This window comes from Oncorhynchus nerka, unplaced genomic scaffold (genome assembly GCF_034236695.1).
Source record: "Oncorhynchus nerka isolate Pitt River unplaced genomic scaffold, Oner_Uvic_2.0 unplaced_scaffold_1348, whole genome shotgun sequence".
Lineage (NCBI taxonomy): Eukaryota > Metazoa > Chordata > Actinopteri > Salmoniformes > Salmonidae > Oncorhynchus > Oncorhynchus nerka.
The window spans coordinates 59,058-76,535 of record NW_027039998.1 but is presented as its reverse complement, the minus strand read 5'-3'; the positions used below and the strand labels follow the sequence as shown (position 1 = coordinate 76,535).

Genomic DNA, 17,478 nt, shown 5'->3' with positions numbered 1-17,478 from the left:
TGAGACAGTCTAATAACACACAGACAGTAAGGGATGAGACAGTCTAGTAACACACAGACAGTAAGGGATGAGACAGTCTAATAACATACAGACAGTAAGGGATGAGACAGTCTAGTAACATACAGACAGTAGGGATGAGACAGTCTAATAACATACAGACAGTAAGGGGTAAGACAGTCTAGTAACACACAGACAGTAAGGAGGTAAGACAGTCTAGTAACATACAGACAGTAAGGGCTAAGACAGTCTAGTAACATACAGACAGTAAGGAGGTAAGACAGTCTAGTAACATACAGACAGTAAGGGATGAGACAGTCTAGTAACATACAGACAGTAAGGGCTAAGACAGTCTAATAACATACAGACAGTAAGGGGTAAGACAGTCTAGTAACATACAGACAGTAGGGATGAGACAATCTAATAACATACAGACAGTAAGGGGTAAGACAGTCTAGTAACACACAGACAGTAAGGAGGTAAGACAGTCTAGTAACACACAGACAGTAAGGGATGAGACAGTCTAGTAACATACAGACAGTAAGGAGGTTAGACAGTCTAGTAACATACAGACAGTAAGGGATGAGACAGTCTAGTAACACACAGACAGTAAGGGATGAAACAGTCTAGTAACATACAGACAGTAAGGGATGAGACAGTCTAGTAACACACAGACAGTAAGGGGTAAGACAGTCTAATAACATACAGACAGTAAGGGATGAGACAGTCTAATAACATACAGACAGTAAGGGATGAGACAGTCTAGTAACATACAGACAGTAAGGGATGAGACAGTCTAATAACACACAGACAGTAAGGGATGAGACAGTCTAGTAACATACAGACAGTAAGGGATGAGACAGTCTAGTAACATACAGACAGTAAGGGCTAAGACAGTCTAATAACATACAGACAGTAAGGGATGAGACAGTCTAGTAACATACAGACAGTAAGGGATGAGACAGTCTAATAACATACAGACAGTAAGGGATGAGACAGTCTAGTAACATACAGACAGTAAGGGATGAGACAGTCTAGTAACATACAGACAGTAAGGAGGTTAGACAGTCTAGTAACATACAGACATTAAGGGATGAGACAGTCTAGTAACATACAGACAGTAAGGGATGAGACAGTCTAGTAACATACAGAGAGTAAGGGATGAGACAGTCTAGTAACATACAGACAGTAAGGGATGAGACAGTCTAGTAACATACAGACAGTAAGGGATGAGACAGTCTAATAACATACAGACAGTAAGGAGGTAAGACAGTCTAGTAACATACAGACAGTAGGGATGAGACAGTCTAGTAACATACAGACAGTAAGGGATGAGACAGTCTAGTAACATACAGACAGTAAGGGATGAGACAGTCTAATAACATACAGACAGTAAGGGGTAAGACAGTCTAGTAACATACAGACAGTAGGGATGAGACAGTCTAGTAACATACAGACAGTAAGGGATGAGACAGTCTAGTAACATACAGACAGTAAGGGATGAGACAGTCTAATAACATACAGACAGTAAGGGGTAAGACAGTCTAGTAACATACAGACAGTAGGGATGAGACAGTCTAGTAACATACAGACAGTAAGGAGGTAAGACAGTCTAGTAACATACAGACAGTAAGGGATGAGACAGTCTAGTAACATACAGACAGTAAGGAGGTGAGACAGTCTAGTAACATACAGACAGTAAGGGATGAGACAGTCTAGTAACACACAGACAGTAAGGAGGTGAGACAGTCTAGTAACATACAGACAGTAAGGGATGAGACAGTCTAGTAACATACAGACAGTAAGGAGGTTAGACAGTCTAATAACATACAGACAGTAAGGAGGTAAGACAGTCTAGTAACATACAGACAGTAAGGAATGAGACAGTCTAGTAACACACAGACAGTAAGGGATGAGACAGTCTAATAACACACAGACAGTAAGGGATGAGACAGTCTAATAACACACAGACAGTAAGGGATGAGACAGTCTAATAACACACAGACAGTAAGGGATGAAACAGTCTAATAACATACAGACAGTAAGGGATGAGACAGTCTAGTAACATACAGACAGTAAGGAGGTAAGACAGTCTAATAACATACAGACAGTAAGGAGGTAAGACAGTCTAGTAACATACAGACAGTAAGGAGGTAAGACAGTCTAGTAACATACAGACAGTAAGGAGGTAAGACAGTCTAGTAACATACAGACAGTAAGGAGGTAAGACAGTCTAGTAACATACAGACAGTAAGGGCTAAGACAGTCTAGTAACATACAGACAGTAAGGGGTAAGACAGTCTAGTAACATACAGACAGTAAGGAGGTAAGACAGTCTAGTAACATACAGACAGTAAGGGCTAAGACAGTCTAGTAACATACAGACAGTAAGGGGTAAGACAGTCTAGTAACATACAGACAGTAAGGGATGAAACAGTCTAGTAACATACAGACAGTAAGGGATGAGACAGTCTAGTAACACACAGACAGTAAGGGGTAAGACAGTCTAATAACATACAGACAGTAAGGGATGAGACAGTCTAATAACATACAGACAGTAAGGGATGAGACAGTCTAGTAACATACAGACAGTAAGGGATGAGACAGTCTAATAACACACAGACAGTAAGGGATGAGACAGTCTAGTAACATACAGACAGTAAGGGATGAGACAGTCTAGTAACATACAGACAGTAAGGGCTAAGACAGTCTAATAACATACAGACAGTAAGGGATGAGACAGTCTAGTAACATACAGACAGTAAGGGATGAGACAGTCTAATAACACACAGACAGTAAGGGATGAGACAGTCTAGTAACATACAGACAGTAAGGGATGAGACAGTCTAGTAACATACAGACAGTAAGGAGGTTAGACAGTCTAGTAACATACAGACATTAAGGGATGAGACAGTCTAGTAACATACAGACAGTAAGGGATGAGACAGTCTAGTAACATACAGAGAGTAAGGGATGAGACAGTCTAGTAACATACAGACAGTAAGGGATGAGACAGTCTAGTAACATACAGACAGTAAGGGATGAGACAGTCTAATAACATACAGACAGTAAGGGGTAAGACAGTCTAGTAACATACAGACAGTAGGGATGAGACAGTCTAGTAACATACAGACAGTAAGGAGGTAAGACAGTCTAGTAACATACAGACAGTAAGGGATGAGACAGTCTAGTAACATACAGACAGTAAGGAGGTGAGACAGTCTAGTAACATACAGACAGTAAGGGATGAGACAGTCTAGTAACACACAGACAGTAAGGAGGTGAGACAGTCTAGTAACATACAGACAGTAAGGGATGAGACAGTCTAGTAACATACAGACAGTAAGGAGGTTAGACAGTCTAATAACATACAGACAGTAAGGAGGTAAGACAGTCTAGTAACATACAGACAGTAAGGAATGAGACAGTCTAGTAACACACAGACAGTAAGGGATGAGACAGTCTAATAACACACAGACAGTAAGGGATGAGACAGTCTAATAACACACAGACAGTAAGGGATGAGACAGTCTAATAACACACAGACAGTAAGGGATGAAACAGTCTAATAACATACAGACAGTAAGGGATGAGACAGTCTAGTAACATACAGACAGTAAGGAGGTAAGACAGTCTAATAACATACAGACAGTAAGGAGGTAAGACAGTCTAGTAACATACAGACAGTAAGGAGGTAAGACAGTCTAGTAACATACAGACAGTAAGGAGGTAAGACAGTCTAGTAACATACAGACAGTAAGGAGGTAAGACAGTCTAGTAACATACAGACAGTAAGGGCTAAGACAGTCTAGTAACATACAGACAGTAAGGGGTAAGACAGTCTAGTAACATACAGACAGTAAGGAGGTAAGACAGTCTAGTAACATACAGACAGTAAGGAGGTAAGACAGTCTAATAACATACAGACAGTAAGGAGGTAAGACAGTCTAGTAACATACAGACAGTAAGGAGGTAAGACAGTCTAGTAACATACAGACAGTAAGGAGGTAAGACAGTCTAGTAACATACAGACAGTAAGGAGGTAAGACAGTCTAATAACATACAGACAGTAAGGAGGTAAGACAGTCTAGTAACATACAGACAGTAAGGAGGTAAGACAGTCTAGTAACATACAGACAGTAAGGGATGAGACAGTCTAATAACATATAGACAGTAAGGAGGTTAGACAGTCTAGTAACATACAGACAGTAAGGAGGTAAGACAGTCTAGTAACATACAGACAGTAAGGGATGAGACAGTCTAATAACATACAGACAGTAAGGGATGAGACAGTCTAGTAACATACAGACAGTAAGGGATGAGACAGTCTAGTAACATACAGACAGTAAGGGATGAGACAGTCTAGTAACATACAGACAGTAAGGAGGTAAGACAGTCTAATAACATACAGACAGTAAGGGATGAGACAGTCTAGTAACATACAGACAGTAAGGGATGAGACAGTCTAGTAACATACAGACAGTAAGGGATAAGACAGTCTAGTAACATACAGACAGTAAGGGATGAGACAGTCTAATAACACACAGACAGTAAGGAGGTTAGACAGTCTAGTAACATACAGACAGTAAGGGATGAGACAGTCTAATAACATACAGACAGTAAGGGATGAGACAGTCTAATAACACACAGACAGTAAGGGATGAGACAGTCTAATAACATACAGACAGTAAGGGATGAGACAGTCTAGTAACACACAGACAGGGATGAGACAGTCTAGTAACATACAGACAGTAAGGGATGAGACAGTCTAACATACAGACAGTAAGGGATGAGACAGTCTAATAACATACAGACAGTAAGGGATGAGACAGTCTAGTAACATACAGACAGTAAGGGGATGAGACAGTCTAGTAACACACAGACAGTAAGGATGGTCTAGACAGTAATAACATACAGACAGTAAGGAGGTTAGACAGTCTAGTAACATACAGACAGTAAGGGATGAGACAGTCTAGTAACATACAGACAGTAAGGGATGAGACAGTCTAATAACACACAGACAGTAGAATACTTACAGTGTCGTATCTTTCCATGTGAAACTCTACAGGAAGTGAATGTGATATTCAACAACAATGTCTGGTTTTCAGCAGAGCTATTATAAGTGTTTTTGTGTTCTTTCGCTCCTCTCTAGTTTGCCATAAAGAACCGCTTCAGGCATCGCAGCAAGACGTTCCCTAAGAGAGAACACTGGATGGACTGGGCCGATGAGAAATATGACGTAGGGCCATGTTCATTGGTCAATGGGAAAACCAGCACTACCAAATTAGCAGTTCATAAAACTGTTGACAATGAAAGTCAACTGAAGGATGTTTACAACACAGAGAACTCATTAATAAATCCTTCCTCTCCTCTTCTTCCTCCTTCTTCTCTCCTCTCTGCTCTCCTTCTCTCTCCTCCTCCTCTCCTTTCTGCTCTCCTCCTCCTCCCATCCTCCTCTCTCCTTCCCCTTCTCTCCTCCTCCCGTCCTCTCTCCTTCCCCTCTCCTCTCTGCTCTCCTCCTCCTCCTCCTCCCCGTCCTCCTCTCCTCCTCCTCCTTATCTCCTCTCTCCTCCTCCTCCCCGTCCTCCTCTCTCCTCTCTCCTCTTCCTCCCATCCTCCTCTCTCCTCCTCCTCTCCTTTCTGCTCTCCTACTCCTCTCTTTTCTGCTCTCCTCTTCCTCCCATCCTCCTCTCTCCTCCTCCTTCTTCTCTCCTTTCTCCTCCTCCTCCCATCCTCCTCTCCTTTTTGCTCTCCTCCTCCTCCCATCCTCCTCTCTCCTCCTCCTCTCCTTTCTGCTTTCCTCCTCCTCCCCATCCTCCTCTCTCCTCCTCCTTCTTCTCTCCTTTCTCCTCCTCCTCCCATCCTCCTCCTCCCGTCCTCCTCCCGTCCTCCTCCTTCTCCTCTCCCCTCTCCTCCTCCCCATCCTCCTCTCTCCTCCTTCTTCTCTCCTTTCTCCTCCTCCTCCCATCCTCCTCTCTCCTCCTCCTCTCCTTTCTGCTCTCCTCCTCCTCCTCCTCCCGGCCTCCTCTCTCCTCCTCCTCTCCTTTCTTCTCTCCTCTTCCCGTCCTCCTCTCTCCTCCTCCTTCTCTCCTATCTCCTCCTCCTGCCCGTCCTCCACTTTCCTCCTCCTCTCCTCCAGAAATTGCTGGTGGCCCAGGTGAAGATGGTGCTGAAGGTTCTGTTTCTCTACATCCCCCTTCCCATGTTCTGGACTCTGTTTGACCAACAGGTAAGAACCCTAACCCTAAACCCATCCAGATGGATGGAACCAAGTAACATGGAACCAAGTAACATAATGAAAAAATCCCCATCAAAATGTGTCAGTTTAATCTAGAGATATCTGTTTCAGCTAAAGATATCTGTTTCAGCTAAAGATATCTGTTTCAGCTAGAGAGATCAGTTTCAGCTAGACAGATCTGTTTCGGCTAGACCCATTTCTGAACGTGCTACTCAGTGGCATTCTAACCATAACCCCTAACCCCTAACCCTAACCCCTAACCCATTTCTGAACGTGCTACTCAGTGGCATTCTATGGGCTATAGTAAGTAGTAGAGGTTATACCTAAAGGGGTATAACCCTAACCCCTAACCCTAAACCTAACCCCTAACCTTAACCCATTTCTGAACGTGCTACTCAGTGGCATTCTAACCATAACCCCTAACCCCTAACCCCTAACCTTAACCCATTTCTGAACGTGCTACTCAGTGGCATTCTATGGGCTATAGTAGTAGAGGTTATACCTAAAGGGGTATAACCCTAACCCCTAACCCTAACCCCTAAACCTAACCCTAACCTTAACCCTAACCCTAACCCTAACCCCTAACCCTAACCCCTAACCTTAACCCCTAACCCCTAACCCCTAACCCTAACCCTAACCCTAACCCTAACCCTAACCCTAACCTTAACCCATAACCCTAACCCTGACCCCTAACCCTAACCCCTAACCCCCTAACCCTAACCCCTAACCCCTAAGACTAACCTAACCTAACCCCTAACCCCTAACCCCTAACCCTAACCCCTAACCTTAACCCCCTAACCCCTAACCTAACCTAACCCTAACCCCTAAGACTACTCACCCTAACCCCTAAGACTACTCACCCTAACCCCTAACCCCCAAACTACTCCCCTAACCCCTAACCCCTAAGACTACTCACCTAACCCCTAACCCCTAACCCTAACCCCTAAGACTACTCACCCTAACCCCTAACCCTAAGACTACTCACCTAACCCCTAACCCCTAACTAACCCTAACCCTAACCCCCAAGACTAACCCTAAGACTACTCACCCCTAACCCCTAACCCCCTAGACCCTAACCCCAAACCCCTAAGACTACTCACCCTAACCCCTAACCCCAAGACCCCTAAGACTACTCACCCTAATAACCCTAACCCCTAAGACTACTCACCTAACCCCTAAGACTACTCACCCTAACCTAATAACCCCCTAACCCTAACCCCTAAGACTACTAACCCCTAACCCCTAAGACTACTCACCCTAACCCTAACCCTAACCCCTAAGACTACTCACCCTAACCCCTAACCCCTAAGACTACTCACCCCTAACCCCTAACCCCTAACCCCTAAGACTACTAACCCCTAAGACTACTCACCCCTAACCCCTAAGACTACTCACCCTAAGACTACCCTAACCCCTAACCCCTAAGTCTACTCACCCTAAGAACCACCCTAACCCCTAAGACTACTCACCCTAACCCCTAACCCCTAACCCCTAAGACTACCTAACCCTAACCCTAACCCCTAAGAACCCCTAACCCCTAAGACTACTAACCCTAACCCCTAACCTAAGACTAACTCACCCTAAACCCCTAAGACTACTCACCCTAACCCTAACCCTAACCCCTAAGACTACTCACCCTAACCCCTAACCCCTAAGACTACTCACCCTAACCACTAACCCCTAACCTCTAAGACTACTCACCCTAACCCCTAACCCCTAACCCCAAACAGCCCTGCTAGATTTCAAGGATACTTTGTGCACAAGAGCTGTGCCATAGAACCACAGACTACACCTTGGCAGTAGACTGAGCTGTGCCATAGAACCACAGACTACACCTTGGCAGTAGACTGAGCTGTTCCGTAGAACCACAGACTACACCTTGGCAGTAGACTGAGCTGTTCCGTAGAACCACAGACTACACCTTGGCAGTAGACTGAGCTGTGCCATAGAACCACAGACTACACCTTGGCAGTAGACTGAGCTGTTCCGTAGAACCACAGACTACACCTTGGCAGTAGACTGAGCTGTGCCATAGAACCACAGACTACACCTTGGCAGTAGACTGAGCTGTGCCATAGAACCACAGACTACACCTTGGCAGTAGACTGAGCTGTGCCATAGAACCACAGACTACACCTTGGCAGTAGACTGAGCTGTTCCGTAGAACCACAGACTACACCTTGGCAGTAGACTGAGCTGTGCCATAGAACAGACTACAGACTACACCTTGGCAGTAGACTGAGCTGTGCCATAGAACCACAGACTACACCTTGGCAGTAGACTGAGCTGTGCCATAGAACCACAGACTACACCTTGGCAGTAGACTGAGCTGTGCCATAGAACCACAGACTACACCTTGGCAGTAGACTGAGCTGTGCCATAGAACCACAGACTACACCTTGGCAGTAGACTGAGCTGTGCCATAGAACCACAGACTACACCTTGGCAGTAGACTGAGCTGTGCCATAGAACCACAGACTACACCTTGGCAGTAGACTGAGCTGTGCCATAGAACCACAGACTACACCTTGGCAGTAGACTGAGCTGTTCCGTAGAACCACAGACTACACCTTGGCAGTAGACTGAGCTGTTCCGTAGAACCACAGACTACACCTTGGCAGTAGACTGAGCTGTGCCATAGAACCACAGACTACACCTTGGCAGTAGACTGAGCTGTGCCATAGAACCACAGACTACACCTTGGCAGTAGACTGAGCTGTGCCATAGAACCACAGACTACACCTTGGCAGTAGACTGAGCTGTGCCATAGAACCACAGACTACACCTTGGCAGTAGACTGAGCTGTGCCATAGAACCACAGACTACACCTTGGCAGTAGACTGAGCTGTGCCATAGAACCACAGACTACACCTTGGCAGTAGACTGAGCTGTGCCATAGAACCACAGACTACACCTTGGCAGTAGACTGAGCTGTGCCATAGAACCACAGACTACACCTTGGCAGTAGACTGAGCTGTGCCATAGAACCACAGACTACACCTTGGCAGTAGACTGAGCTGTGCCATAGAACCACAGACTACACCTTGGCAGTAGACTGAGCTGTGCCATAGAACCACAGACTACACCTTGGCAGTAGACTGAGCTGTGCCATAGAACCACAGACTACACCTTGGCAGTAGACTGAGCTGTGCCATAGAACCACAGACTACACCTTGGCAGTAGACTGAGCTGTGCCATAGAACCACAGACTACACCTTGGCAGTAGACTGAGCTGTGCCATAGAACCACAGACTACACCTTGGCAGTAGACTGAGCTGTGCCATAGAACCACAGACTACACCTTGGCAGTAGACTGAGCTGTGCCATAGAACCACAGACTACACCTTGGCAGTAGACTGAGCTGTGCCATAGAACCACAGACTACACCTTGGCAGTAGACTGAGCTGTGCCATAGAACCACAGACTACACCTTGGCAGTAGACTGAGCTGTGCCATAGAACCACAGACTACACCTTGGCAGTAGACTGAGCTGTGCCATAGAACCACAGACTACACCTTGGCAGTAGACTGAGCTGTGCCGTAGAACCACAGACTACACCTTGGCAGTAGACTGAGCTGTGCCATAGAACCACAGACTACACCTTGGCAGTAGACTGAGCTGTGCCATAGAACCACAGACTACACCTTGGCAGTAGACTGAGCTGTGCCATAGAACCACAGACTACACCTTGGCAGTAGACTGAGCTGTGCCATAGAACCACAGACTACACCTTGGCAGTAGACTGAGCTGTGCCATAGAACCACAGACTACACCTTGGCAGTAGACTGAGCTGTGCCATAGAACCACAGACTACACCTTGGCAGTAGACTGAGCTGTGCCATAGAACCACAGACTACACCTTGGCAGTAGACTGAGCTGTGCCATAGAACCACAGACTACACCTTGGCAGTAGACTGAGCTGTGCCATAGAACCACAGACTACACCTTGGCAGTAGACTGAGCTGTGCCATAGAACCACAGACTACACCTTGGCAGTAGACTGAGCTGTGCCATAGAACCACAGACTACACCTTGGCAGTAGACTGAGCTGTGCCATAGAACCACAGACTACACCTTGGCAGTAGACTGAGCTGTGCCATAGAACCACAGACTACACCTTGGCAGTAGACTGAGCTGTGCCATAGAACCACAGACTACACCTTGGCAGTAGACTGAGCTGTGCCATAGAACCACAGACTACACCTTGGCAGTAGACTGAGCTGTGCCATAGAACCACAGACTACACCTTGGCAGTAGACTGAGCTGTGCCATAGAACCACAGACTACACCTTGGCAGTAGACTGAGCTGTGCCATAGAACCACAGACTACACCTTGGCAGTAGACTGAGCTGTGCCATAGAACCACAGACTACACCTTGGCAGTAGACTGAGCTGTGCCATAGAACCACAGACTACACCTTGGCAGTAGACTGAGCTGTGCCATAGAACCACAGACTACACCTTGGCAGTAGACTGAGCTGTGCCATAGAACCACAGACTACACCTTGGCAGTAGACTGAGCTGTGCCATAGAACCACAGACTACACCTTGGCAGTAGACTGAGCTGTGCCATAGAACCACAGACTACACCTTGGCAGTAGACTGAGCTGTGCCATAGAACCACAGACTACACCTTGGCAGTAGACTGAGCTGTGCCATAGAACCACAGACTACACCTTGGCAGTAGACTGAGCTGTGCCATAGAACCACAGACTACACCTTGGCAGTAGACTGAGCTGTGCCATAGAACCACAGACTACACCTTGGCAGTAGACTGAGCTGTGCCATAGAACCACAGACTACACCTTGGCAGTAGACTGAGCTGTGCCATAGAACCACAGACTACACCTTGGCAGTAGACTGAGCTGTGCCATAGAACCACAGACTACACCTTGGCAGTAGACTGAGCTGTGCCATAGAACCACAGACTACACCTTGGCAGTAGACTGAGCTGTGCCATAGAACCACAGACTACACCTTGGCAGTAGACTGAGCTGTGCCATAGAACCACAGACTACACCTTGGCAGTAGACTGAGCTGTGCCATAGAACCACAGACTACACCTTGGCAGTAGACTGAGCTGTGCCATAGAACCACAGACTACACCTTGGCAGTAGACTGACAGTATTTTAAGGCGGTTGAGATCCTCCTAAACTCCTGTGTCTCCTCCCCAGGGCTCCAGATGGACCCTCCAGGCCACCACCATGGACGGAAACTTTGTACGTGTAATTCAACCCTCAGAAACAACAATGATATAAGGGTTATTACTATTGATCAAATGATATTTGAATTCAATATTAAAGACACCCAAAGACATGTTTACCTGAATTAAAGACACCCAAGGACATGTTAACCTGAATTAATGACACCCAGGGACATGTTTACCTGAATTAATGACACCCAAGGACATGTTTACCTGAATTAATGACACCCAAAGACATGTTTACCTGAATTAATGACACCCAAGGACATGTTCACCTGAATTAATGACACCCAGGGACATGTTCACCTGAATTAATGACACCCAGGGACATGTTCACCTGAATTAATGACACCCAGGGACATGTTCACCTGAATTAATGACACCCAGGGACATGTTCACCTGAATTAATGACACCCAGGAACATGTTCACCTGAATTAATGACACCCAGGGACATGTTCACCTGAATTAATGACACCCAAGGACATGTTCACCTGAATAAATGACACCCAGGGACATGTTTACCTGAATTAATGACACCCAGGGACATGTTACACAGTAGACTGAATTAATGACACCCAGGGACATGTTCACCTGAATTAATGACACCCAGGGACATGTTTACCTGAATTAATGACACCCAAGGACATGTTTACCTGAATTAATGACACCCAGGGACATGTTTACCTGAATTAATGACACCCAGGGACATGTTCACCTGAATTAATGACACCCAAAGACATGTTTACCTGAATTAATGACACCCAAGGACATGTTTACCTGAATTAATGACACCCAAGGACATGTTCACCTGAATTAATGACACCCAGGGACATGTTCACCTGAATTAATGACACCCAGGGACATGTTTACCTGAATTAATGACACCCAGGGACATGTTCACCTGAATAAATGACACCCAGGGACATGTTTACCTGAATTAATGACACCCAGGGACATGTTTACCTGAATTAATGACACCCAGGGACATGTTCACCTGAATTAATGACACCCAGGGACATGTTTACCTGAATTAATGACACCCAGGGACATGTTTACCTGAATTAATGACACCCAGGGACATGTTTACCTGAATTAATGACACCCAGGGACATGTTTACCTGAATTAAAGACACCCAGGGACATGTTCACCTGAATTAAAGACACCCAGGGACATGTTCACCTGAATTAAAGACACCCAGGGACATGTTCACCTGAATTAAAGACACCCAGGGACATGTTCACCTGAATTAAAGACACCCAGGGACATGTTTACCTGAATTAAAGACACCCAAGGACATGTTCACCTGAATTAAAGACACCCAGGGACATGTTCACCTGAATTAAAGACACCCAGGGACATGTTCACCTGAATTAATGACACCCAGGGACATGTTTACCTGAATTAATGACACCCAAGGACATGTTTACCTGAATTAATGACACCCAGGGACATGTTTACCTGAATTAATGACACCCAGGGACATGTTCACCTGAATTAATGACACCCAAAGACATGTTTACCTGAATTAATGACACCCAATGACATGTTTACCTGAATTAATGACACCCAAGGACATGTTCACCTGAATTAATGACACCCAGGGACATGTTCACCTGAATTAATGACACCCAGGGACATGTTCACCTGAATTAATGACACCCAGGGACATGTTCACCTGAATAAATGACACCCAGGGACATGTTCACCTGAATAAATGACACCCAGGTACATGTTCACCTGAATTAATGACACCCAGGGACATGTTTACCTGAATTAATGACACCCAGGGACATGTTTACCTGAATTAATGACACCCAGGGACATGTTCACCTGAATTAATGACACCCAGGGACATGTTTACCTGAATTAATGACACCCAGGGACATGTTTACCTGAATTAATGACACCCAGGGACATGTTTACCTGAATTAATGACACCCAGGGACATGTTTACCTGAATTAAAGACACCCAGGGACATGTTCACCTGAATTAAAGACACCCAGGGACATGTTCACCTGAATTAAAGACACCCAAGGACATGTTCACCTGAATTAAAGACACCCAGGGACATGTTCACCTGAATTAAAGACACCCAGGGACATGTTCACCTGAATTAAAGACACCCAAGGACATGTTCACCTGAATTAAAGACACCCAGGGACATGTTTACCTGAATTAAAGACACCCAGGGACATGTTCACCTGAATTAAAGACACCCAGGGACATGTTCACCTGAATTAAAGACACCCAGGGACATGTTCACCTGAATTAAAGACACCCAAGGACATGTTCACCTGAATTAAAGACACCCAGGGACATGTTTACCTGAATTAAAGACACCCAGGGACATGTTCACCTGAATTAAAGACACCCAGGGACATGTTTACCTGAATTAATGACACCCAGGGACATGTTCACCTGAATTAATGACACCCAGGGACATGTTTACCTGAATTAAAGACACCCAGGGACATGTTCACCTGAATTAAAGACACCCAGGGACATGTTTACCTGAATTAAAGACACCCAGGGACATGTTTACCTGAATTAATGACACCCAGGGACATGTTCACCTGAATTAAAGACACCCAGGGACATGTTCACCTGAATTAAAGACACCCAGGGACATGTTTACCTGAATTAAAGACACCCAAGGACATGTTCACCTGAATTAAAGACACCCAGGGACATGTTTACCTGAATTAAAGACACCCAGGGACATGCGTAACTAACTGCTGTTTCTCCTCCGCAGGGAATTCTCATGGTGCAGCCAGATCAGATGCAGGTGAGCCACTTCCCCTATCTTTATATGCTAACAACTTCAACTATACTAACTCTATAAACCATATACTAACTCTATTAACCATATGCTAACTATATATACTAACTATATAAACCATATACTAACTATATAAACCATATACTAACTATATATACTAACTATATATACTAACTATATAAAGGGACATATACTAACTATATATACTAACATATATAAACCATATACTATATAATATATACTAACTATATAAACCATAACACTGTTTACTAACTATATATACTAACTATATATACTAACTATATATACTAACTATATAAACCATATACTAACTATATAAACCATATACTAACTATATAAACCCAGGGACATATACTAACTATATAAACAGGGACATATACTAACTATATATACTAACTATATATACTAACTATATATACTAACTATATATACTAACTATATAAACCAACTACTAACACCATATACTAACTATATAAACCATATACTAACTATATATACTAACTATATAAACCATATACTAACTATATAAACCATATACTAACTATATATACTAACTATATATACTAACTATATAAACCATATACTAACTATATAAACCATATACTAACTATATAAACCATATACTAACTATATATACTAACTATATAAACCATATACTAACTATATATACTAACTATATATACTAACTATATAAACCATATACTAACTATATAAACCATATACTAACTATATATATTAACTATATAAACTAACTATATATACTAACTATATAAACCATATACTAACTATATATACTAACTATATAAACCATATACTAACTATATATACTAACTATATAAACCATATACTAACTATATAAACCATATACTAACTATATATAAACCATATACTAACTATATATACTAACTATATATACTAACTATATAAACCATATACTAACTATATAAACCATATACTAACTATATATACTAACTATATATACTAACTATATAAACCATATACTAACTATATATACTAACTATATATACTAACTATATAAACCATATACTAACTATATATACTAACTATATAAACCATATACTAACTATATATACTAACTATATAAACCATATACTAACTATATATACTAACTATATATACTAACTATATATACTAACTATATAAACCATATACTAACTATATAAACCATATACTAACTATATAAACCATATACTAACTATATATACTAACTATATATACTAACTATATAAACCATATACTAACTATATAAACCATATACTAACTATATATACTAACTATATATACTAACTATATAAACCATATACTAACTATATATACTAACTATATAAACCATATACTAACTATATAAACCATATACTAACTATATATACTAACTATATATACTAACTATATAAACCTATATAAACCTAACTATATATACTAACTATATATATACTAACTATATAAACCATATACTAACTATATAAACTAACTATATATACTAACTATATAAACCATATACTAACTATATAAACCATATACTAACTATATAAACCATATACTAACTATATATATACTAACTATATATACTAACCATATATACTAACTATATAAACCATATACTAACTATATAAACCATATACTAACTATATATACTAACTATATAAACCATATACTAACTATATAAACTATATACTAACTATATAAACCATATACTACTATATATACTAACTATATAAACCATATACTAACTATATAAACTAACTAACTATATAACTAACTATATACATATACTAACTATATATACTAACTATATAAACCATATACTAACTATATATACTAACTATATATACTAACTATATATACTAACTATATAAACCATATACTAACTATATAAACCATATACTAACTATATAAACCATATACTAACTATATATACTAACTATATATACTAACTATATAAACCATATACTAACTATATATAAACCATATACTAACTATATATATACTAACTATATAAACCATATACTAACTATATATACTAACTATATATACTAACTATATAAACCATATACTAACTATATAAACCATATACTAACTATATATACTAACTATATAAACCATATACTAACTATATATACTAACTATATATACTAACTATATAAACCATATACTAACTATATAAACCATATACTAACTATATAAACCATATACTAACTATATATACTAACTATATATACTAACTATATAAACCATATACTAACTATATAAACCATATACTAACTATATATACTAACTATATAAACCATATACTAACTATATATACTAACTATATAAACCATATACTAACTATATATACTAGTTATATATACTAACTATATAAACCATATACTAACTATATAAACCATATACTAACTATATAAACCATATACTAACTATATATACTAACTATATATACTAAACTATATATAACTATATATACTAACTATATAAACCATATACTAACTATATATACTAACTATATAAACCATATACTAACTATATATACTAACTATATAAACCATATACTAACTATATATACTAACTATATAAACCATATACTAACTATATAAACCATATACTAACTATATAAATACTAACTATACTAATATAAACTAACTATATAAACTAACTATATACTAACTATATATAAACCATATACTAACTATATATACTAACTATATAAACCATATACTAACTATATATACTAACTATATAAACCATATACTAACTATATAAACCATATACTAACTATATATACTAACTATATATACTAACTATATATACTAACTATATAAACCATATACTAACTATATATACTAACTATATAAACCATATACTAACTATATAAACTATATATACTAACTATATAAACCATATACTAACTATATAAACCATATACTAACTATATAACTAATATATAACTATATATATACTAACTATATACTAACTATATAAACTATATATACTAACTATATAAACCATATACTAACTATATATACTAACTATATAAACCATATACTAACTATATATACTAACTATATATACTAACTATATAAACCATATACTAACTATATAAACCATATACTAACTATATATACTAACTATATACTAACTATATAAACCATATACTAACTATATATACTAACTATATATACTAACTATATAAACCATATACTAACTATATAAACCATATA

General features: G+C 40.5%; 1 pseudogene; it reads left to right on the top strand.

The window, feature by feature from the left end:
• Positions 1–17,478, top strand: part of LOC115120855 (solute carrier family 15 member 1-like) — an 84,698-nt pseudogene that overhangs the window by 45,408 nt on the left and 21,812 nt on the right.